The following is a 25,639-nucleotide window of genomic DNA, read 5'->3' on the forward strand; positions in this document are numbered from 1 at the left end:
ATAGCTTGATCTACAGTTAAAATGTATAATTCTAGTAAAGCTGAGGAGTAGCAAGACTAGCTGGTGATGTAAATATAAATAAAAAGAAAAAATAGGAAAATAATGGGTCAGATTACAAATGGAGCTCAAACGTTTGTGCACGAGCGATAAGGGGTTTATTGCGGGTGTTCAACACTGTGGTTTTATTATTAAGAAGTTACATTAAGCAAGTCATCTTTTTACATAGTTGTATTGTGCTCATCAGTGACATTATCAGCATATTTGGCTTGGAGTGTACAGTCTGGTTGCGCTATTGATTATTTTGTGTGTTTGAGGCCACTGGAGTATTGCTGATAACTTGGTAGGATCCCATGATGATGTATCCCAGGAATGGTAGAGAGTTTTTATGAAACAAGCAGTTCTCTAGTTTTGTGTAAAGATTGTTTTATCCTAATAATTGAAGGACCAGTTTTATGTGCTCTGTCATAGATTTGGAGAAGATCAGAATGTTGTCAAGGTATATAATTACAAATTGGTTTAGATAATATCTAATAATGTTAACAAATCTTTCAAATACTGCGTGGCATTATATAGTACAACTGGAATCATGAGATATTCAAAGTGTCTGAACTGGTTGTTGAAAGCTGATTTCCCTTCATCCCCTTCTTTGATGCAAACAAAATTATAGGAACACATAATTTTTATTTATTTTTTAAATTCAGCCCTTGCTGAGGAGGAAGAAAGTAGAATGAAACCTTGGTTAAATTTTCATTTATATATGAATCCAATGCTTTGAGTCCAAGTTGAGATAGCGGCAAGGTTTTACCTGTGGGTATAGTTGCACCGAGGAACAGATTAATACTACTAAAATGATAGGTATGTGAGGTGAAGTAACCAAATCGAACTGTATGGTTTCAACAAGTAGGATGCCTACAATAGTTGTCAAGGGTTAAGCTTGATTGGTAATAAAGCCAGAGCCTAGGAGTTGTCCACTGATAGTTGTAATGCGACATGGATGGTTCTTCTTTTGGTTTGATATGCCGTGGAGATTGGCAAAAGAGGTATCCAAGAAAATCCCTGCAGCTCCTGATTGAATAAGGGCTTGTAAATCAAGAGTCATAAAGGTCAAACGGACAGGTACAAAAATCTTTGTTTTATTGAAGAGTGTTTCGGGATTTAGGCTAAATTATGCCCCTCCAAACATAATTAAGCCCTGACTTTTCACCGACTAATTGAACAATTTTTGAGAAGATGTCTTTTTTGACAACAATAAAGGCACAGATTACGTCGTGCAAACCTTTCGGCTTCAGATAAACGCAAAGACCCACCTTCCATGGGTTCCTCTGTAGTTCTGGTAGATAGTGTACTTGGTGGAGGAGAAAATATTGCAGCTAGTCTAATTTGTGGCCTATTTTTCGACTTTCCGTTCTTTGTGGTGAGTGTTAAGTTTAATACATATGGATATAAAGTCTTCAATGTGTTTTGGTTCTTCCCTGTATACCAGTTTTATCACACAACCCTCTGCATAATGCCGCCTTTAAAGCCCCGGAATTACACTGCATAGTGAGCTACTGATAGAGATCCTTGTTGCAAATCAAGTAGAGAAGACTCAGCAGCAACCTTCCTACCAGGCTTGTTGAAAACCGCCTGAAGAGCTGACAAAGGCTTTAGCATCCTGCTTTTTCTCAAGTAGGGGTGAGACCCAAGATAAAGCCTTCCCTTTTAAGAGTGACTTAAGCATCAGAGGTATATAAGGTTACAGGGTCATTACAAAAGTGAAGACGGCATTGGTTTAGGAATCCCTACAGTCACATGAAGGGCCATCAAACTTCTCAGGCAAAGGCAATTAAGGTGTAGTTGGAGCCCTCACTGGAGAGGTGGGCGGCTGAGGTGGCACAGATGTAGTCTGGGATCCTTCACAAAAGGTATGTATCATCTCAATCAAGTGATCACTTTTAATATTTAGACTTTCAATATGGACAGTTTGGTGCCCAACAACTGACTCTGATAGGCCACTGTCTGTCACTTCTTAAGGGTCCATTTTTGGTCTGTGTAAAATGTCACTGGGTAGATTAAAGTTTGTCCAGGTAAGGACCCTGAGGTTGGGAAGTGACTAAGTTCAGGCTGCCCCAGAACGGAGGGTAGAACCCAGGATGTGACAAAATGTAGAAAAGTTCAGGCCAGAGGTCAAACCGGCAAAGTCCAGTTAACAAGCAGAGGCCAGAAGCTGGATAATTCAATGATACAAGAACTGTGCATCCAGGAACAGCCCTATACATAAGAAAGCAATATACAAACTGAGTGCCTTAAAAAGCACAATAGAAGGAGCCCTAAGCCGACACTAAATCAGCGCAACACCGGGAAGCGGTCAATAGACCAGGTGAGATGACACTCGCTATGAGGCAAGTCCGACGAGCGATACCCATCACATAGCAACGCAACGGGCGCTGACAATTATAAGTTGTGTGCGGCTTTCTGAAGACTGTTCTATATGTTTTATGTAGCCAGTTAAATAAAGCTCTGTATACTGTATGTAGCCTGATGAAGACAGCTCTATAGGTTGTATGTAGCCTGATGAAGAGAGACTGTATATGTTGTATGTAGCCTGGTGAAGACAGCTCTATATGTTGTATGTAGCCTGTTGAAGAGAGACTCTATATGTTGTATGTAGCCTGATGAATAGCGATTATATATGTTGTATGTTGCCTGATGAAGAGAGACTCTATATGTTGTATGTAGCATGATGAAGAGAGACTCTATATGTTGTATGTAGCCTGCTGAAGAGAGGCTCTATATGTTGTATGTAGCCTGTTGAAGAGAGACTCTATATGTTGTATGTAGCCTGATGAAGAGAGAGACTCTATACGTCATATGTAGCCTGATGAAGACAGATCTATATGTTGTATGTAGCCTGATGAAGAGAGACTCTATAGAATCTATATGTTGCCTGTTGAAGAGAAACTCCATATGTTGTATGTAGCCTGATGAAGAGAAACTCTGTATGTTGTATGTAGCCTGTTGAAGAGAGACCCTATATGTTGTATGTAGCCTGATGAACTCTGTGACGGAAACCACAGGCTACCCTGACTGGGTAGCTCTGCCAAAAGGGTCCTGCTTCCTCCCTGCCGACTGCAGCTGTGTAGCCGCCAAGTGATTATAGCCAGTAGCCCACTCTGATACCAGACAGCACCAGTATTCAGGATCCCACCCTGTGACAGACTCCGGCTACCCTGACTGGGTAGCTCTGCCAGAGGGTCCTTTCTATACCTGACAACAGGCCGCTATGTAGCAGAGAAAGTGATTATAGCAATCCCACCCAAATAACTAGACAGACTAGCATTCAGGTGAAACAAGAACTGATTTTTTTTGTGAAACACACTCGCCTTATATACACACACAAATGGTCTTATCTGACTCTCAAATCTCCCGCCATTCCTGCCCCTCCAGACAGGCTGGCGCCGGCCACTGCAGCCGCAGTACCACAGAGTCCCAGGACCCAGAGGTGGTGGTTTTGGAGTGATCAGCTCTTCTCTGACAAGATACAACACAGCAAAACAACACACAGCAAAAGTCAGTGAGATATTGTAAGCCATGAAAAAAATGGAGTTAGCCAGGTAGTAGGGGGTGGGGGTGGGGGGAAGCCTGGGTGGTCTGGTATCCGTTGCAGACTCTATATGTTCGATGTAGCCTGTTGAAGAGAGATATATATATGTTGTATGTAGCCTGATGAAGAGAGACTCTATATGTTGTATGTAGCCTGATGAAGAGATACTCTATATGTTGTATGTAGCCTGTTAAAGAGAGACTCTATATGTTGTATGTAGCCTGTTGAAGAGAGAATCTATATGCTGTATGTAGCCTGTTGAAGAGAGACTCTATATGTTGTATGTAGCCTGTTAAAGAGAGACTCTATATGTTGTATGTAGCCTGTTAAAGAGAGACTCTATATGTTGTATGTAGCCTGTTAAAGAGAGACTCTATATGTTGTATGTAGCCTGTTGAAGAGAGACTCTATATGTTGTATGTAGCCTGTTAGAGAGGCTCTATATTTTATATGTAGCCTGTTGAAGAGAGGCTCTATATGTTGTATGTAGCCTGTTGAAGAGAGACTCTATATGTTGTATGTAGCCTGTTGAAGAGAGACTATATATGTTGTATGTAGCCTGATGAAGACAGCTCTATATGTTGTATGTAGCATGATGAATAAAGATCTATTTGTTGTATGTAGCCTGATGAAGAGAAACTCTATATGTTGTATGTAGCCTGTTGAAGAGAGACTCTATATGTTGTATGTAGCATGATGAAGAGATATCTATATGTTGTATGTAGCCTGTTGAAGAGATATCTATATGTTGTATGTAGCATGATGGAGAGACTCCATATGTTGTATGTAGCCTGATGAAGACAGCTCTATATGTTGTATGTAGCCTGATTGAGAGAGATCTATATGTAGCCTGTTGAAGAGAGAGCAATATGTTATATGTAGCCTGATGAAGAGAGAGACTATATGTTGTATGTAGCAAGATGAAGAGAGACTTATATTTTTAACTAGAGGGTAGTCTATGTTTAAAAGCTACAACCCCCAAAAGAAAGTTACAAAAAACAAAAACAAACTAAAATTACAGAAAAAAATAAAAAAGGTATCTAAAATAAAAATTTTAAACCTAAACTAATACCCCAATAAAAATTAAAAAAAAATTCCCCCAAAATAAAAACACCCCCTAATCGAATGCTAAACTACCAATAGCCCTTAAAAGGGCTTTTTGTAGGGCATTGCCCTAAGTTAAACAGCTCTTTTGCAGTTACAAAAAATTCTAAGTCCCCCCAAACAGTAAAAGCCACCACACCCCCGGAAATAAATAAACCTAACACTAATAAACCTAAACTACCCATTGCCCTTAAAAGGGCATTTGTATGGGAATAGCCCTTAAAAGGGCATTCAGCTCTTTTGCTGCCCTTAAAAGGGCATTTAGCTCTTTTAAGAAGTGCCCATCCCTAATCTAAATAAAACAAACCCCCAAAAATTAAAAAAAAAACCTAAGTCTAACCTCCAGGTTGGTACTCACGGTTGCTGAAGTCCGGCGGAGAAGGTCCTCTTCTAGGCGTTGAAGTCTTCAACCAAGCGGCCAACATCTTCTTCCAAGCGGGGACCTCTTATTTCTTCATCCAGGACAGTGGAACTGAAGTTCGGCGACCGCAGATATGAAGACCGGCGACCCTGGAACTGAAGGCCCAGCGACCACAGAGCCATGGAGTGTGGAGGGTCCTCTTCGTACGATTATCCAATTGGCTGATTTGAATTTGAAGAATCAAATCAGCCAATAGAGATTCAAGGGACACCATCTTTAATCGTTTACCTTGAATTCACTATTCAGTGTACGGCGGAGATCGTACAAAGAGGATCCTCCACACTCCATGGCTCCACGGTCGCCGGTCTTCAGTTCCAGGGTCGCCAGTCTTTAGTTCCAGGGTCACCGTTCTTCAGCTCCGCAATCATCGGTCTTCAGCTCCGCCCTCCGCTCCGTGCCGGCTTGTTCCTGGAAGAAGAAAGAAGAGGTTGCAGCTTGGAAGAAGACTTCACTGCCTGGAACAGGACCTTCTCAGCCGGACTTCAGCAACCGTAAGTACCAACCTGGGGGCTAGACTTAGATTTTTTTTTTTAACATTTTTTTGGGGGGGTTGTTTTATTTAGATTAGGGATGGGCACTTCTTAAAAGAGCTAAATGCCCTTTTATGGGCAGCAAAAGAGCTAAATGCCCTATTAAGGGCAATGGGTAGTTTAGGTTTTTTTAGTGTTAGGTTTATTTATTTGGGGGGGTTTGGTGGGTGGTGGGTTTTACTGTTGGGGGGGACTTAGAATTTTTTGTAACTGCAAAAGAGCTGTTTAACTTAGGGCAATGCCCTGCAAAAAGCCCTTTTAAGGGCTATTGGTAGTTTAGCATTAGATTAGGGGTGTTTTTATTTTGGGGGGCTTTTTTATTTTTTAGGGATTAGGTTTAATTTTTAAATTTTTGATAATTTGTTTATTATTTTCTGTAATGTTAGATTTTTTATTTTCTGTAATTTTAGCTTAATTTAAACTTTTTTTTGTTTTTTTGTTTGTAATTTTGTTTTTTTTAATTTAATTGGGTTTAATTAAGGGGGTGTTAGGTTAGGGGGCTTAGTAATTTAGTTATTTGCATTGTGGGTTTTGGCGGTTTAAGGGGTTAATAAATTAATTAGGTTTATTGCAATGTGGGGGTTTTGCGGTTTAGGGGTTAATAGGTTAATTAGGTTTATTGTGATGTGGGGTTTTGCGGTTTAGGGGTTAATAGGGTAATTAGGTTTATTGTGATGTGGGGTTTTGCAGTTTAGGGGTTAATTGGGTAATTCGGGTTTATTGAGATGTGGGTGGTTAACGGTTAAGGGATTAATATGTTATATTATTTGCGGATTAGGGGTTAATTACTTTATTATTTTGCAATGTGTGGGTTTGCAGTTTAGGTGTTAATACTTCTTGAGGGAGGTTTGTTTTCTTGTTTTTTATACTTTGTGGGCGGTTCCGTGTTTTTTTGTTATTTTTTGTAATGCTCCGTTTGCCTTCACTGCATCCCGGTGGATTCTGAAAATCGCAGGGTGGTGAAAGAATCCACCAGCCATTTTCGGAATCCACCTGGATGCAGCAAATTCCGTTGGCTGCCTCGCACTGCCAACATTCCATTGAGGATGCGTGCACAACTGCCGACGGCGACGGATGCGTTACAAACGCGATTATAGTATAGATTAAACCAAATAGACAAATAACAAAAAACTGCACCACAAATGATAAAATGATACAGGCTAGATATTAGCAGCCTATCTTCTAGCGCTGTCAATCTGTACTTTACACCTCAATAGCAACAAACTGAGCCTCTGCTGTCAATAAAACAGGTGGTGACAGTGTAAATACATTTGTAAAAGGTGGGAGAACGATTTCTGCATAAGTTATCTAAAAACACGGTCACATTTTTATGCAACAAAATCTGTTGTGTTGTTACTTCATGTGGGTTTAAATCACTTGAACTAATAATGATGACTTGCTTTCAGCCAGATTTAGTTATGATCACGTAATATCTAAACTGGACACGCAGCATACGCTACTGATTGATGATTGTCTGCCTTCAGGTTGTTTGGCATTACTTTACTTGGGAATATGGCTGTACAAAGAATACAGTGATAAAGCACATTACCATGTAGGCAGATGCACTAAGGGTCTAACTGCAGCAAACTGACTTGAGTGGTCTGTTCCATCAGTACAGCTGAACGTTACAGATAGGGCCACAGGGCCTGGGGTTACAGAGCACCTAATGACACGTCAGCAAAACAGCTGGTGCCTGCAGGTAAATAACTGCTCTCTCTCAGCTGGTGACAGGCTAAACCCACTGACGGTACAAAACAGCTGGTGCCTGCAGGTAAATAACTGCCCTCTCTCAGCTGGTGACAGGCTAAACCCACTGACGGTACAAAACAGCTGGTGCCTGCAGGTAAATAACTACCCTCTCTCAGCTAATGACAGGCTAAACCCACTGACGGTACAAAACAGCTGGTGCCTGCAGGTAAATAACTGCCCTCTCTCAGCTGGTGACAGGCTAAACCCACTGACGGTACAAAACAGCTGGTGCCTGCAGGTAAATAACTGCCCTCTCTCAGCTGGTGACAGGCTAAACCCACTGACGGTACAAAACAGCTGGTGCCTGCAGGTAAATAACTGCCCTCTCTCAGCTGGTGACAGGCTAAACCCACTGACGGTACAAAACAGCTGGTGCCTGCAGGTAAATAACTGCCCTCTCTCAGCTGGTGACAGGCTAAACCCACTGACGGTACAAAACAGCTGGTGCCTGCAGGTAAATAACTGCCCTCTCTCAGCTGGTGACAGGCTAAACCCACTGACGGTACAAAACAGCTGGTGCCTGCAGGTAAATAACTGCCCTCTCTCAGCTGGTGACAGGCTAAACCCACTGACGGTACAAAACAGCTGGTGCCTGCAGGTAAATAACTACCCTCTCTCAGCTGGTGACAGGCTAAACCCACTGACGGTACAAAACAGCTGGTGCCTGCAGGTAAATAACTACCCTCTCTCAGCTAGTGACAGGCTAAACCCACTGACGGTACAAAACAGCTGGTGCCTGCAGGTAAATAACTGCCCTCTCTCAGCTGGTGACAGGCTAAACCCACTGACGGTACAAAACAGCTGGTGCCTGCAGGTAAATAACTGCTCTCTCTCAGCTGGTGACAGGCTAAACCCACTGACGGTACAAAACAGCTGGTGCCTGCAGGTAAATAACTGCCCTCTCTCAGCTGGTGACAGGCTAAACCCACTGACGGTACAAAACAGCTGGTGCCTGCAGGTAAATAACTGCCCTCTCTCAGCTGGTGACAGGCTAAACCCACTGACGGTACAAAACAGCTGGTGCCTGCAGGTAAATAACTGCCCTCTCTCAGCTGGTGACAGGCTAAACCCACTGACGGTACAAAACAGCTGGTGCCTGCAGGTAAATAACTGCCCTCTCTCAGCTGGTGACAGGCTAAACCCACTGACGGTACAAAACAGCTGGTGCCTGCAGGTAAATAACTGCTCTCTCTCAGCTGGTGACAGGCTAAACCCACTGACGGTACAAAACAGCTGGTGCCTGCAGGTAAATAACTGCCCTCTCTCAGCTGGTGACAGGCTAAACCCACTGACGGTACAAAACAGCTGGTGCCTGCAGGTAAATAACTGCCCTCTCTCAGCTGGTGACAGGCTAAACCCACTGACGGTACAAAACAGCTGGTGCCTGCAGGTAAATAACTGCCCTCTCTCAGCTGGTGACAGGCTAAACCCACTGACGGTACAAAACAGCTGGTGCCTGCAGGTAAATAACTGCCCTCTCTCAGCTGGTGACAGGCTAAACCCACTGACGGTACAAAACAGCTAGTGCCTGCAGGTAAATAACTGCTCTCTCTCAGCTGGTGACAGGCTAAACCCACTGACGGTACAAAACAGCTGGTGCCTGCAGGTAAATAACTGCCCTCTCTCAGCTGGTGACAGGCTAAACCCACTGACGGTACAAAACAGCTGGTGCCTGCAGGTAAATAACTGCCTCTCTCTCAGCTGGTAACAGGCTAAACCCTCTGACGTACTAAACAGCTGGTGCCTGCAGGTAATATAACCTGGCCCTCTCTTCAGCTGGTGACAGGCATAAACCCACTGACGGTACAAAACAGCTAGGTGCCTGCAGGTAAACTAACTGCCCTCCTCTCAGGCTGGATAACAAGGCTAAACCCACTGACCTGTACCAAAACAAGCTGGTGCCTTGCAGGTAAATAACTGCTCTCTCTCAGCTTGGTGACAGGCTAAACCCCTGACGGTACAAAACAGCTGTGCCGTTGCAGGTAAATAACTGCCCCTCTCTCAGCTGGGTGACAGGCTAAACCACGGACAGGTACAAAACAGCTGGTTGCCTGCAGGTAAATAATCTCCCTCTCTCAGCTGGATGACAGGGCTAAACCCGTGACGGTACAAAACAGCTGGTGCCTGCAGGGTAAATTAACTGCTCTCTCTATCAGCTGATGGACAGGCTAAACCCACTGACGGTACAAAACAGCTGGTGCCTGCAGGTAAATAACTGCCTCTTCTCGCTGGTGACAGGCATTAAACACACTGACGGTACAAAACAGGCTAGGGCCTGCAGGTAATATACCTGGCTCTCTCTCAGCTGGGATGACAGGCTTAAACCCACTGACGTACAAAACAGTACAAAACAGCTGGTGCCTGCAGGTAAATAACTGCCTCTCTCTCAGCTGGTGACAGGCTAAACCCCAGTGACGGTACAAAACAGCTGGTGCCTGCAGGTAAATAACTGCCCTCTCTCAGCTGGTGACAGGCTAAACCCACTGACGGTACAAAACAGCTGGTGCCTGCAGGTAAATAACTGCCCTCTCTCAGCTGGTGACAGGCTAAACCCACTGACGGTACAAAACAGCTGGTGCCTGCAGGTAAATAACTGCCCTCTCTCAGCTGGTGACAGGCTAAACCCACTGACGGTACAAAACAGCTGGTGCCTGCAGGTAAATAACTGCTCTCTCTCAGCTGGTGACAGGCTAAACCCACTGACGGTACAAAACAGCTGGTGCCTGCAGGTAAATAACTGCCTCTCTCAGCTGGTGACAGGCTAAACCCCACTGACGGTACAAAACAGCTGGTGCCTGCAGGTAAATAACTGCTCTCTCTCAGCTGGTGACAGGCCTAAACCCACTGACAGTACAAAACAGCTGGTGCCTGCAGGTAATAACTGCCCTCTCTCAGCTGGTGACAGGCTAAACCCAGTGACTGTACAAAACAGCTGGTGCCTGCAGGTAAATAACTGCTCCTCTCTCAGCTGTGACAGGCTAAACCCACTGACGGTACAAAACAGCTGGTGCCTGCGAGGTAATAACTGCCCTCTCTCAGTTGGTGACAGGCTAAACCCAGCTGACTGGTAACAAAACAGCTGAGTGCCTGCAGGTAAATAACTGCCCTCTCTCAGCTGATGACAGGCTAAACCCACTGACGGTACAAAACAGCTGGTGCCTGCAGGTAAATAACTGCCTCTCTCAGCTGGTGACAGGCTAAACCCACTGACGGTACAAAACAGCTGGTGCCTGCAGGTAAATAACTGGCCTCTCTCAGCTGGTGACAGGCTAAACCCACTGACGGTACAAAACAGCTAGTGCCTGCAGGTAAGATAACTGCTCTCTCTCAGCTGGTGACAGGCTAAACCCAGTGACGGTACAAAAACAGCTGGTGCCTGCAGGTAAATAACTGCTCTCTCTCAGCTGGTGACAGGCTAAACCCCACTGACGTTACAAAACGCTAGTGCCTGCAGGTAAAATAACTGCTCCTCTCTCAGCTGGTGAAGGCTAAAACCCACTGACGGTACAAAACAGCTGGTGCCTGCAGGTAAATAACTGTACTCTCTCAGCTGGTGAAGGCTAAACCCACTGACGGTACAAAACAGCTGGTGCCTGCAGGTAAATAAACTGCCCTCTCTCAGCTGTGTGACAGGCTAAACCCACTGACGGTACAAAACAGCTGGTGCCTGCAGGTAAATAACTGCTCTCTCTCAGCTGGTGACAGGCTAAACCCACTGACGGTACAAAACTGCTTGGTGCCTGCAGGTAAATAACTGCTCCTCTCTCAGCTGGTGACAGGCTAACCACTGACGGTACAAAACAGCTGGTGCCCTGCAGGTAAATAACTGCTCCTACTCTCAGCTGGTGACAGGCTAAAACCACTGAGGTACAAAACAGCTGGTGCCCTGCAGGTAAATAACTGCTCTCTCTCAGCTGGTGACAGGCTAAACCCACTGACGGTACAAAACAGCTGGTGCCTGCAGGTAAATAACTGCCCTCTCTCAGCTGGTGACAGGCTAAACCCACTGACGGTACAAAACAGCTGGTGCCTGCAGGTAAATAACTGACCTCTCTCAGCTGGTGACAGGCTAAACCCACTGACGGTACAAAACAGCTGGTGCCTGCAGGTAAATAACTGCACTCTCTCAGCTGGTGACAGGCTAAACCCACTGACGGTACAAAACAGCTGGTGCCTGCAGGTAAATAACTGCTCTCTCTCAGCTGGTGACAGGCTAAACCCACTGACGGTACAAAACAGCTGGTGCCTGCAGGTAAATAACTGCCCTCTCTCAGCTGGTGACAGGCTAAACCCACTGACGGTACAAAACAGCTGGTGCCTGCAGGTAAATAACTGCTCTCTCTCAGCTGGTGACAGGCTAAACCCACTGACGGTACAAAACAGCTAGTGCCTGCAGGTAAATAACTGCCCTCTCTCAGCTGGTGACAGGCTAAACCCACTGACGGTACAAAACAGCTGGTGCCTGCAGGTAAATAACTGCCCTCTCTCAGCTGGTGACAGGCTAAACCCACTGACGGTACAAAACAGCTAGGTGCCTGCAGGTAAATAACTGCCCTCTCTCTCAGCTGGTGACAGGCTAAACCCACTGACGGTACAAAACAGCTGGTGCCTGCAGGTAAATAACTGTCCTCTCTCAGCTGGTGACAGGCTAAACCCACTGACGGTACAAAACAGCTGGTGCCTGCAGGTAAATAACTGCCCTCTCTCAGCTGGTGACAGGCTAAACCCACTGACGGTACAAAACAGCTGGTGCCTGCAGGTAAATAACTGCCCTCTCTCAGCTAGGTGACAGGCTAAACCCACTGACGGTACAAAACAGCTGGTGCCTGCAGGTAAATAACTGCCTCTCTCAGCTGGTGACAGGCTAAACCCACTGACGGTACAAAACAGCTGGTGCCTGCAGGTAAATAACTGCCTCTCTCAGCTGGTGACAGGCTAAACCCACTGACGGTACAAAACAGCTGGTGCCTGCAGGTAAATAACTGCCCTCTCTCAGCTGGTGACAGGCTAAACCCACTGACGTACAAAACAGCTGGTGCCTGCAGGTAAATAACTGCTCTCTCTCAGCTGGTGACAGGCTAAACCCACTGACGGTACAAAACAGCTGGTGCCTGCAGGTAAATAAACTACCCTCTCTCAGCTGGTGACAGGCTAAACCCACTGACGGTACAAAACAGCTGGTGCCTGCAGGTAAATAACTGCCCTCTCTCAGCTGGTGACAGGCTAAACCCACTGACGGTACAAAACAGCTGGTGCCTGCAGGTAAATAACTGCCCTCTCTCAGCTGGTGACAGGCTAAACCCACTGACGGTACAAAACAGCTGGTGCCTGCAGGTAAAAAAACTGCCCTCTCTCAGCTGGTGACAGGCTAAACCCACTGACGGTACAAAACAGCTGGTGCCTGCAGGTAAATAACTGCCCTCTCTCAGCTGGTGACAGGCTAAACCCACTGACGGTACAAAACAGCTGGTGCCTGCAGGTAAAAAACTGCTCTCTCTCAGCTAATGACAGGCTAAACCCACTGATGGTACAAAACAGCTGGTGCCTGCAGGTAAATAACTGCCCTCTCTCAGCTGGTGACAGGCTAAACCCACTGACGGTACAAAACAGCTGGTGCCTGCAGGTAAATAACTGCCCTCTCTCAGCTGGTGACAGGCTAAACCCACTGACTGGTACAAAACAGCTGGTGCCTGCAGGTAAATAACTGCCCTCTCTCAGCTGGTGACAGGCTAAACCCACTGACGGTACAAAACAGCTGGTGCCTGCAGGTAAATAACTGCCCTCTCTCAGCTGGTGACAGGCTAAACCCACTGACGGTACAAAACAGCTGGTGCCTGCAGGTAAATAACTGCTCTCTCTCAGCTGGTGACAGGCTAAACCCACTGACGGTACAAAACAGCTGGTGCCTGCAGGTAATAACTGCCCTCTCTCAGCTGGTGACAGGCTAAACCACTGACGGTACAAAACAGGCTGGTGCCTGCAGGTAAATAACTGCTCTCTCTCAGCTGGTGACAGGCTAAACCCACTGACGGTACAAAACAGCTGGTGCCTGCAGGTAAATAACTGCCCTCTCTCAGCTGGTGACAGGCTAAACCCACTGACGGTACAAAACAGCTGGTGCCTGCAGGTAAATAACTGCCCTCTCTCAGCTGGTGACAGGCTAAACCCACTGACGGTACAAAACAGCTGGTGCCTGCAGGTAAATAACTGCTCTCTCTCAGCTGGTGACAGGCTAAACCCACTGACGGTACAAAACAGCTGTGCCTGCAGGTAAATAACTGCCCTATCTCAGCTGGTGACAGGCTAAACCCACTGACGGTACAAAACAGCTGTGCCTGCAGGTAAATAACTGCTCTCTCTCAGCTGGTGACAGGCTAAACCCACTGACGGTACAAAACAGCTGGTGCCTGCAGGTAAATAACTGCCCTCTCTCAGCTGGTGACAGGCTAAACCCACTGACGGTACAAAACAGCTGTGCCTGCAGGTAAATAACTGCCTCTCTCTCAGCTGGTGACAGGCTAAACCCACTGACGGTACAAAACAGCTGGTGCCTGCAGGTAAATAACTACCCTCTCTCAGCTGGTGACAGGCTAAACCCACTGACGGTACAAAACAGCTGGTGCCTGCAGGTAAATAACTGCTCTCTCTCAGCTGGTGACAGGCTAAACCCACTGACGGTACAAAACAGCTGGTGCCTGCAGGTAAATAACTGCCCTCTCTCAGCTGGTGACAGGCTAAACCCACTGACGGTACAAAACAGCTGGTGCCTGCAGGTAAATAACTGCCCTCTCTCAGCTGGTGACAGGCTAAACCCACTGACGGTACAAAACAGCTGGTGCCTGCAGGTAAATAACTGCCTCTCTCAGCTGGTGACAGGCTAAACCCACTGACGGTACAAAACAGCTGGTGCCTGCAGGTAAATAACTGCCCTCTCTCAGCTGGTGACAGGCTAAACCCACTGACGGTACAAAACAGCTGGTGCCTGCAGGTAAATAACTGCTCTCTCTCAGCTGGTGACAGGCTAAACCCACTGACGGTACAAAACAGCTGGTGCCTGCAGGTAAATAACTGCTCTCTCTCAGCTGGTGACAGGCTAAACCCACTGACGGTACAAAACAGCTGGTGCCTGCAGGTAAATAACTGCTCTCTCTCAGCTGGTGACAGGCTAAACCCACTGACGGTACAAAACAGCTGGTGCCTGCAGGTAAATAACTGCCCTCTCTCAGCTGGTGACAGGCTAAACCCACTGACGGTACAAAACAGCTGGTGCCTGCAGGTAAATAACTGCTCTCTCTCAGCTGGTGACAGGCTAAACCCACTGACGGTACAAAACAGCTGGTGCCTGCAGGTAAATAACTGCCCTCTCTCAGCTGGTGACAGGCTAAACCCACTGACGGTACAAAACAGCTGGTGCCTGCAGGTAAATAACTGCCCTCTCTCAGCTGGTGACAGGCTAAGACCCATGACGGTACAAACAGCTGGTGCCTGCAGGTAAATAACTGCTCCTCTCTCAGCTGGTGACAGGCTAAACCCACTGACGGTACAAAACAGCTGGTGCCTGCAGGTAAATAACCTGTCCTCTCTCAGCTGGGTGACAGGCTAAACCCACATGACGGTACAAAACAGCTGGTGCCTGCAGGTAATAACTGCTCCTCTCTCAAGCTGGTGACAGGCTTAAACCACTGACGGTACAAAACAAGCCTGGTGCCTGCAGGTAAATAACTGCTCTCTCTCAGCTGGTGACAGGCTAAACCACTGACGGTACAAAACAGCTGGTGCCTGCAGGTAAATAACTGCTCTCTCTCAGCTGTGACAGGCTAAACCCACTGACGGTACAAAAACAGCTGTGCCTGCAGGTAAATAACTGCTCTCTCTCAGCTGTGACAGGCTAAACCCACTGACGGTACAAAACAGCTGGTGCCTGCAGGTAAATAACTGCCCTCTCTCAGCTGGTAACAGGCTAAACCCACTGACGGTACAAACAGCTGGTGCCTGCAGGTAAATAACTGCTCTCTCTCAGCTGGTGACAGGCTAAACCCACTGACGGTACAAAACAGCTAGTGCCTGCAGGTAAATAACTGCCCTCTCTCAGCTGGTGACAGGCTAAACCCACTGACGGTACAAAACAGCTGGTGCCTGCAGGTAAAATAACTGCCCTCTCTCAGCTGGTGACAGGCTAAACCCACTGACGGTACAAAACAGCTGGTGCCTGCAGGTAAATAACTGCCCTCTCTCAGCTGGTGACAGGGCTAAACCCAGCTGACGGTACAAAACAGCTGGTGCCTGCAGGTAAATAACTGCCCTCTCTCAGCTGGTGACAGGCTAAACCCACTGACGGTACAAAACAGCTGGTGCCTGCAGGTAAATAACTGCCCTCTCTCAGCTGGTGACTAGGCTAAACCCACTGACGGGTACAAAACAGCTGTGCCTGCAGGTAAATAACTGTCCCTCTCTCAGCTGGTGACAGGCTAAACCCACTGACGGTACAAAACAGCTGGTGCCTGCAGGTAAATAACTGCCTCTCTCTCAGCTGGTGACATGCTAAACCCACTGACGGTACAAAACAGCTGGTGCCTGCAGGTAAATAACTGCTCTCTCTCAGCTGGTGACAGGCTAAACCCACTGACGGTACAAAACAGCTGGTGCCTGCAGGTAAATAACTGCCCTCTCTCAGCTGGTGACAGGCTAAACCCACTGACGGTACAAAACAGCTAGTGCCTGCAGGTAAATAACTGCTCTCTCTCAGCTGGTGACAGGCTAAACCCACTGACGGTACAAAACAGCTGGTGCCTGCAGGTAAATAACTGCCCTCTCTCAGCTGGTGACAGGCTAAACCCACTGACGGTACAAAACAGCTGGTGCCTGCAGGGTAAATAACTGCTCTCTCTCAGCTGGTGACAGGCTAAACCCACTGACGGTACAAAACAGCTGGTGCCTGCAGGTAAATAACTGCCTCTCTCAGCTGGTGACAGGCTAAACCCACTGACGGTACAAAACAGCTGGTGCCTGCAGGTAAATAACTGCTCCTCTCTCAGCTGGTGACAGGCTAAACCCACTGACGGTACAAAACAGCTGGTGCCTGCAGGTAAATAACTGCTCTCTCTCAGCTGGTGACAGGCTAAACCCACTGACGGTACAAAACAGCTGGTGCCTGCAGGTAAATAACTGCTCTCTCTCAGCTGGTGACAGGCTAAACCCACTGACGGGTACAAAACAGCTGGTGCCTGCAGGTAAATAACTGCCTCTCTCAGCTGGTGACAGGCTAAACCCACTGACGGTACAAAACAGCTGGTGCCTGCAGGTAAATAACTGCCTCATCTCAGCTGGTGACAGGCTAAACCCACTGACGGTACAAAACAGCTGGTGCCTGCAGGTAAATAACTGCCCTCTCTCAGCTGGTGACAGGCTAAACCCACTGACGGTACAAAACAGCTGGTGCCTGCAGGTAAATAACTGCTCTCTCTCAGCTGGTGACAGGCTAAACCCACTGACGGTACAAAACAGCTGGTGCCTGCAGGTAAATAACTGACCTCTCTCAGCTGGTGACAGGCTAAACCCACTGACGGTACAAAACAGCTGGTGCCTGCAGGTAAATAACTGCCCTCTCTCAGCTGGTGACAGGCTAAACCCACTGACGGTACAAAACAGCTGGTGCCTGCAGGTAAATAACTGCTCCTCTCTCAGCTGGTGACAGGCTAAACCCACTGACGGTACAAAAACAGCTTGTGCCTGCAGGTAAATAACTGCTCTCTCTCAGCTGGTGACAGGCTAAACCCACTGACGGTACAAAACAGCTAGGTGCCTGCAGGTAAATAACTGCTCCTCTCTCAGCTGGTGACAGGCTAAACCCACTGACGGTACAAAACAGCTGGTGCCTGCAGGTAAATAACTGCCTCTCTCAGCTGGTGACAGGCTAAACCCACTGACGGTACAAAACAGCTGGTGCCTGCAGGTAAATAACTGCTCTCTCTCAGCTGGTGACAGCTAAACCCACGGACGGTACAAAACAGCTGGTGCCTGCAGGTAAATAACTGCTCTCATCTCAGCTGGTGACAGGCTAAACCCACTGACGGTACAAAACAGCTGGTGCCTGCAGGTAAATAACTGCCCTCTCCTCAGCTGGTGACAGGCTAAACCCACTGACGGTACAAAACAGCTGGTGCCTGCAGGTAAATAACTGCCCTCTCTCAGCTGGTGACAGGCTAAACCCACTGACGGTACAAAACAGCTGGTGCCCTGCAGGTAAATAACTGCCCTCTCTCAGCTGGTGACAGGCTAAACCCACGTGACGGTACAAAACAGCTGGTGCCTGCAGGTAAATAACTGCCCTCTCTCAGCTGGTGACAGGCTAAACCCACTGACCGGTACAAAACAGCTGGTGCCTGCAGGTAAATAACTGCCCTCTCTCAGCTGGTGACAGGCTAAACCCACTGACGGTACAAAAACAGCTGGTGCCTGCAGGTAAATAACTGCCCTCTCTCAGCTGGTGACAGGCTAAACCCACTGACGGTACAAAACAGCTGGTGCCTGCAGGTAAATAACTGCTCCTCTCTCAGCTGGTGACAGGCTAAACCCACTGACGGTACAAAACAGCTGGTGCCTGCAGGTAAATAACTGCCCTCTCTCAGCTGGTGACAGGCTAAACCCACTGACGGTACAAAACAGCTGGTGCCTGCAGGTAAATAACTGCCCTCTCTCAGCTGGTGACAGGCTAAACCCACTGACGGTACAAAAACAGCTAGTGCCTGCAGGTAAATAACTGCCTCTCTCAGCTGGTGACAGGCTAAACCCAGCTGACGGTACAAAACAAGCTAGTGCCTGCAGGTAAATAACTGCCCTCTCTCAGCTGGTGACAGGCTAAACCCACTGACGGTACAAAACAGCTGGTGCCTGCAGGTAAATAACTGCCCTCTCTCAGCTGGTGACAGGCTAAACCCACTGACGGTACAAAACAGCTGGTGCCTGCAGGTAAATAACTGCCTCTCTCTCAGCTGGTGACAGGCTAAACCCACTGACGGTACAAAACAGCTGGTGCCTGCAGGTAAATAACTGCCCCTCTCTCAGCTGGTGACAGGCTAAACCCACTGACGGTACAAAACAGCTGGTGCCTGCAGGTAAATAACTGCCCTCTCTCAGCTGGTGACAGGCTAAACCCACTGACGGTACAAAACAGCTGGTGCCTGCAGGTAAATAACTGCCCTCTCTCAGCTGGTGACAGGCTAAACCCACTGACGGTACAAAACAGCTGGTGCCTGCAGGTAAATAACTGCCTCTCTCTCAGCTGGTGACAGGCTAAACCCACTGACGGTACAAAACAGCTGGTGCCTGCAGGTAAATAACTGCCCTCTCTCAGCTGGTGACAGGCTAAACCCACTAACGTACAAAACAGCTGGTGCCTGCAGGTAAATAACTGCCCTCTCTCAGCTGGTGACAGGCTAAACCCACTGAGGGTACAAAACAGCTGGTGCCTGCAGGTAAATAACTGCTCTCTCTCAGCTGGTGACAGGCTAAACCCACTGACGGTACAAAACAGCTGGTGCCTGCAGGTAAATAACTGCCCTCTCTCAGCTGGTGACAGGCTAAACCCACTGACGGTACAAAACAGCTGGTGCCTGCAGGTAAATAACTGCCTCTCTCTCAGCTGGTGACAGGCTAAACCCACTGACGGTACAAAACAGCTGGTGCCTGCAGGTAAATAACTGCCCTCTCTCAGCTGGTGACAGGCTAAACCCACTGACGGTACAAAACAGCTGGTGCCTGCAGGTAAATAACTGCTCCTCTCTCAGCTGGTGACAGGCTAAACCCACTGACGGTACAAAACAGCTGGTGCCTGCAGGTAAATAACTGCCCTCTCTCAGCTGGTGACAGGCTAAACCCAGTGACGGTACAAAACAGCTGGTGCCTGCAGGTAAATAACTGCCTCTCTCAGCTGGTGACAGGCTAAACCCACTGACGGTACAAAACAGCTGGTGCCTGCAGGTAAATAACTGCCCTCTCTCAGCTGGTGACAGGCTAAAACCCACTGACGGTACAAAACAGCTGGTGCCTGCAGGTAAATAACTGCCCTCTCTCAGCTGGTGACAGGCTAAACCCACTGACGGTACAAAACAGCTGGTGCCTGCAGGTAAAATAACTGCCCTCTCTCAGCTGGTGACAGGCTAAACCCACTGACGGTACAAAACAGCTTGTGCCTGCAGGTAAATAACTGCTCTCTCTCAGCTGGGTGACAGGCTAAACCCACTGACGGTACAAAACAGCTGGTGCCCTGCAGGTAAATAACTGCTCTCTCTCAGCTGGTGACAGGCTAAACCCACTGACGGTACAAAACAGCTGGTGCCTGCAGGTAAATAACTGCTCTCTCTCAGCTGGTGACAGGCTAAACCCACTGACGGTACAAAACAGCTGGTGCCTGCAGGTAAATAACTGTCCTCTCTCAGCTGGTGACAGGCTAAACCCACTGACGGTACAAAACAGCTGGTGCCTGCAGGTAAATAACTGCCCTCTCTCAGCTGGTGACAGGCTAAACCCACTGACGGTACAAAACAGCTGGTGCCTGCAGGTAAATAACTGCTCTCTCTCAGCTGGTGACAGGCTAAACCCACTGACGGTACAAAACAGCTGGTGCCTGCAGGTAAATAACTGTCCTCTCTCAGCTGGTGACAGGCTAAACCCACTGACGGTACAAAACAGCTGGTGCCTGCAGGTAAATAACTGCCTCTCTCAGCTGGTGACAGGCTAAACCCACTGACGGTACAAAACAGCTGGTGCCTGCAGGTAAATAACTGCCCTCTCTCAGCTGGTGACAGGCTAAACCCACTGACGGTACAAAACAGCTGGTGCCTGCAGGTAAATAACTGCCCTCTCTCAGCTGGTGACAGGCTAAACCCACTGACGGTACAAAACAGCTGGTGCCTGCAGGTAAATAACTGCCCTCTCTCAGCTGGTGACAGGCTAAACCCACTGACGGTACAAAACAGCTGGTGCCTGCAGGTAAATAACTGCACTCTCTCAGCTGGTGACAGGCTAAACCCACTGACGGTACAAAACAGCTTGGTGCCTGCAGGTAAATAACTGCCCTCTCTCAGCTGGTGACAGGCTAAACCCACTGACGGTACAAAACAGCTGGTGCCTGCAGGTAAATAACTGCCTCTCTCTCAGCTGGTGAAAGGCTAAACCCACTGACGGTACAAAACAGCTGGTGCCTGCAGGTAAATAACTGCCCTCTCTCAGCTGGTGACAGGCTAAACCCACTGACGGTACAAAACAGCTGGTGCCTGCAGGTAAATAACTGCCCTCTCTCAGCTGGTAGACAGGCTAAACCCACTGACGGTACAAAACAGCTGGTGCCTGCAGGTAAATAACTGCTCTCTCTCAGCTGGTGACAGGCTAAACCCACTGACGGTACAAAACAGCTGGTGCCTGCAGGTAAATAACTGCTCCTCTCTCAGCTGGTGACAGGCTAAACCCACTGACGGTACAAAACAGCTGGTGCCTGCAGGTAAATAACTGCCCTCTCTCAGCTGGTGACAGGCTAAACCCACTGACGGTACAAAACAGCTGGTGCCTGCAGGTAAATAACTGCCCTCTCTCAGCTGGTGACAGGCTAAACCCACTGACGGTACAAAACAGCTGGTGCCTGCAGGTAAATAACTGCTCTCTCTCAGCTGGTGACAGGCTAAACCCACTGACGGTACAAAAACAGCTGGTGCCTGCAGGTAAATAACTGCCCTCTCTCAGCTGGTGACAGGCTAAACCCACTGACGGTACAAAACAGCTGGTGCCTGCAGGTAAATAACTGCCCTCTCTCAGCTGGTGACAGGCTAAACCCACTGACGGTACAAAACAGCTGGTGCCTGCAGGTAAATAACTGCCCTCTCTCAGCTGGTGACAGGCTAAACCCACTGACGGTACAAAACAGCTGGTGCCTGCAGGTAAATAACTGCCCTCTCTCAGCTGGTGACAGGCTAAACCCACTGACGGTACAAAACAGCTGGTGCCTGCAGGTAAATAACTGCCCTCTCTCAGCTGGTGACAGGCTAAACCCACTGACGGTACAAAACAGCTGGTGCCTGCAGGTAAATAACTGCCCTCTCTCAGCTGGTGACAGGCTAAACCCACTGACGGTACAAAACAGCTGGTGCCTGCAGGTAAATAACTGCCCTCTCTCAGCTGGTGACAGGCTAAACCCACTGACGGTACAAAACAGCTGGTGCCTGCAGGTAAATAACTGCTCTCTCTCAGCTGGTGACAGGCTAAACCCACTGACGGTACAAAACAGCTGGTGCCTGCAGGTAAATAACTGCTCTCTCTCAGCTGGTGACAGGCTAAACCCACTGACGGTACAAAACAGCTGGTGCCTGCAGGTAAATAACTGCCTCTCTCAGCTGGTGACAGGCTAAACCCACTGACGGTACAAAACAGCTGGTGCCTGCAGGTAAATAACTGCCCTCTCTCAGCTGGTGACAGGCTAAACCCACTGACGGTACAAAACAGCTGGTGCCTGCAGGTAAATAACTGCCCTCTCTCAGCTGGTGACAGGCTAAACCCACTGACGGTACAAAACAGCTGGTGCCTGCAGGTAAAAAACTGCCCTCTCTCAGCTGGTGACAGGCTAAACCCACTGACGGTACAAAACAGCTGGTGCCTGCAGGTAAATAACTGCCTCTCTCTCAGCTGGTGACAGGCTAAACCCACTGACGGTACAAAACAGCTGGTGCCTGCAGGTAAATAACTGCCCTCTCTCAGCTGGTGACAGGCTAAACCCACTGACGGTACAAAACAGCTGGTGCCTGCAGGTAAATAACTGCCCTCTCTCAGCTGGTGACAGGCTAAACCCACTGACGGTACAAAACAGCTGGTGCCTGCAGGTAAATAACTGCTCTCTCTCAGCTGGTGACAGGCTAAACCCACTGACAGGTACAAAACAGCTGGTGCCTGCAGGTAAATAACTGCTCTCTCTCAGCTGGTGACAGGCTAAACCCACTGACGGTACAAAACAGCTGGTGCCTGCAGGTAAATAACTGCCCTCTCTCAGCTGGTGACAGGCTAAACCCACTGACGGTACAAAACAGCTGGTGCCTGCAGGTAAATAACTGCTCTCTCTCAGCTGGTGACAGGCTAAACCCACTGACGGTACAAAACAGCTGGTGCCTGCAGGTAAATAACTGCCTCTCTCTCAGCTGGTGACAGGCTAAACCCACTGACGGTACAAAACAGCTGGTGCCTGCAGGTAAATAACTGCCCTCTCTCAGCTGGTGACAGGCTAAACCCACTGACGGTACAAAACAGCTGGTGCCTGCAGGTAAATAACTGCTCTCTCTCAGCTGGTGACAGGCTAAACCCACTGACGGTACAAAACAGCTGGTGCCTGCAGGTAAATAACTGCTCTCTCTCAGCTAATGACAGGCTAAACCCACTGACGGTACAAAACAGCTGGTGCCTGCAGGTAAATAACTGCCCTCTCTCAGCTGGTGACAGGCTAAACCCACTGACGGTACAAAACAGCTGGTGCCTGCAGGTAAATAACTGCTCCTCTCTCAGCTGGTGACAGGCTAAACCCACTGACGGTACAAAACAGCTGGTGCCTGCAGGTAAATAACTGCTCTCTCTCAGCTGGTGACAGGCTAAACCCAGTGACGGTACAAAACAGCTGGTGCCTGCAGATAAATAACTGCCCTCTCTCAGCTGGTGACAGGCTAAACCCACTGACGGTACAAAACAGCTGGTGCCTGCAGGTAAATAACTACCCTCTCTCAGCTGGTGACAGGCTAAACCCACTGATGGTACAAAACAGCTGGTGCCTGCAGGTAAATAACTGCCCTCTCTCAGCTGGTGACAGGCTAAACCCACTGACGGTACAAAACAGCTGGTGCCTGCAGGTAAATAACTGCCCTCTCTCAGCTGGTGACAGGCTAAACCCACTAACGGTACAAAGCAGCTGTGCCTGCAGGTAAATAACTGCCCTCTCTCAGCTGGTGACAGGCTAAACCCACTGACGGTACAAAACAGCTGGTGCCTGCAGGTAAATAACTGCCCTCTCTCAGCTGGTGACAGGCTAAACCCACTGACGGTACAAAACAGCTGTGCCTGCAGGTAAATAACTGCCCTCTCTCAGCTGGTGACAGGCTAAACCCACTGACGGTACAAAACAGCTGGTGCCTGCAGGTAAATAACTGCCCTCTCTCAGCTGGTGACAGGCTAAACCCACTGACGGTACAAAACAGCTGGTGCCTGCAGGTAAATAACTGCTCCTCTCTCAGCTGGTGACAGGCTAAACCCACTGACGGTACAAAACAGCTGGTGCCTGCAGGTAAATAACTGCCCTCTCTCAGCTGGTGACAGGCTAAACCCACTGACGGTACAAAACAGCTGGTGCCTGCAGGTAAATAACTGCCCTCTCTCAGCTGGTGACAGGCTAAACCCACTGACGGTACAAAACAGCTGGTGCCTGCAGGTAAATAACTACCCTCTCTCAGCTGGTGACAGGCTAAACCCACTGACGGTACAAAACAGCTGGTGCCTGCAGGTAAATAACTACCCTCTCTCAGCTGGTGACAGGCTAAACCCACTGACGGTACAAAACAGCTAGTGCCTGCAGGTAAATAACTGCTCTCTCTCAGCTGGTGACAGGCTAAACCCACTGACGGTACAAAACAGCTGGTGCCTGCAGGTAAATAACTACCCTCTCTCAGCTGGTGACAGGCTAAACCCACTGACGGTACAAAACAGCTGGTGCCTGCAGGTAAATAACTGCTCTCTCTCAGCTGGTGACAGGCTAAACCCACTGACGGTACAAAACAGCTAGTGCCTGCAGGTAAATAACTGCCCTCTCTCAGCTGGTGACAGGCTAAACCCACTGACGGTACAAAACAGCTGGTGCCTGCAGGTAAATAACTGCCCTCTCTCAGCTGGTGACAGGCTAAACCCACTGACGGTACAAAACAGCTGGTGCCTGCAGGTAAATAACTGCCCTCTCTCAGCTGGTGACAGGCTAAACCCACTGACGGTACAAAACAGCTGGTGCCTGCAGGTAAATAACTACCCTCTCTCAGCTGGTGACAGGCTAAACCCACTGACGGTACAAAACAGCTAGTGCCTGCAGGTAAATAACTGCTCTCTCTCAGCTGGTGACAGGCTAAACTCACTGACGGTACAAAACAGCTGGTGCCTGCAGGTAAATAACTGCTCTCTCTCAGCTGGTGACAGGCTAAACCCACTGACGGTACAAAACAGCTGGTGCCTGCAGGTAAATAACTGCTCTCTCTCAGCTGGTGACAGGCTAAACCCACTGACGGTACAAAACAGCTGGTGCCTGCAGGTAAATAACTACCCTCTCTCAGCTGGTGACAGGCTAAACCCACTGACGGTACAAAACAGCTGGTGCCTGCAGGTAAATAACTGCTCTCTCTCAGCTGGTGACAGGCTAAACCCACTGACGGTACAAAACAGCTGGTGCCTGCAGGTAAATAACTGCCCTCTCTCAGCTGGTGACAGGCTAAACCCACTGACGGTACAAAACAGCTGGTGCCTGCAGGTAAATAACTGCTCTCTCTCAGCTGGTGACAGGCTAAACCCACTGACGGTACAAAACAGCTGGTGCCTGCAGGTAAATAACTACCCTCTCTCAGCTGGTGACAGGCTAAACCCACTGACGGTACAAAACAGCTGGTGCCTGCAGGTAAATAACTGCCCTCTCTCAGCTGGTGACAGGCTAAACCCACTGACGGTACAAAACAGCTGGTGCCTGCAGGTAAATAACTGCTCTCTCTCAGCTGGTGACAGGCTAAACCCACTGACGGTACAAAACAGCTGAGATCAGTACATGTGTCACTTATAGGCAGCGAGTCTACCACAGTATTTATAGCCTGGTGCTTCATTTATCTTAGCAGCAACACAGAAACTGAATAGCCCATGTGATCAAATCATAAAAACACACTACTTCTTGCAGACTTAATTAAAGGGACAGTATACACCAATTTTCATATAACTGCACGTAATAGACACTACTATAAAGAATAATATGCACAGGTACTGATATTAAAATCCAGTGTAAAGCCTTTTACTCACTTAGAAGCTCTAAATTTAGCACTGTTGATGAGATTAGCCTGGGACACCCACTGAAAAGGGCTGATAGCAGACCCCCCTCGCAGAAAAAAATACCCATTACACAAACAGAAGAAATCTGAAGTCTGTAGACATCAGCATACATCTAAAACTTTGGGGATTGGTTAGGAGTCTGAAAATTAGCACAAT

The 25,639-nt window shown here is 48.4% G+C and overlaps 1 protein-coding gene across 4 annotated transcripts in view; it reads right to left on the reverse strand.

The window, feature by feature from the left end:
• SARDH (sarcosine dehydrogenase) overlaps positions 1-25,639 on the reverse strand; it is a 263,164-nt gene that overhangs the window by 112,445 nt on the left and 125,080 nt on the right. The window lies entirely within an intron of this gene.

The sequence above is a fragment of the Bombina bombina genome, chromosome 12, assembly GCF_027579735.1.
Source record: "Bombina bombina isolate aBomBom1 chromosome 12, aBomBom1.pri, whole genome shotgun sequence".
Lineage (NCBI taxonomy): Eukaryota > Metazoa > Chordata > Amphibia > Anura > Bombinatoridae > Bombina > Bombina bombina.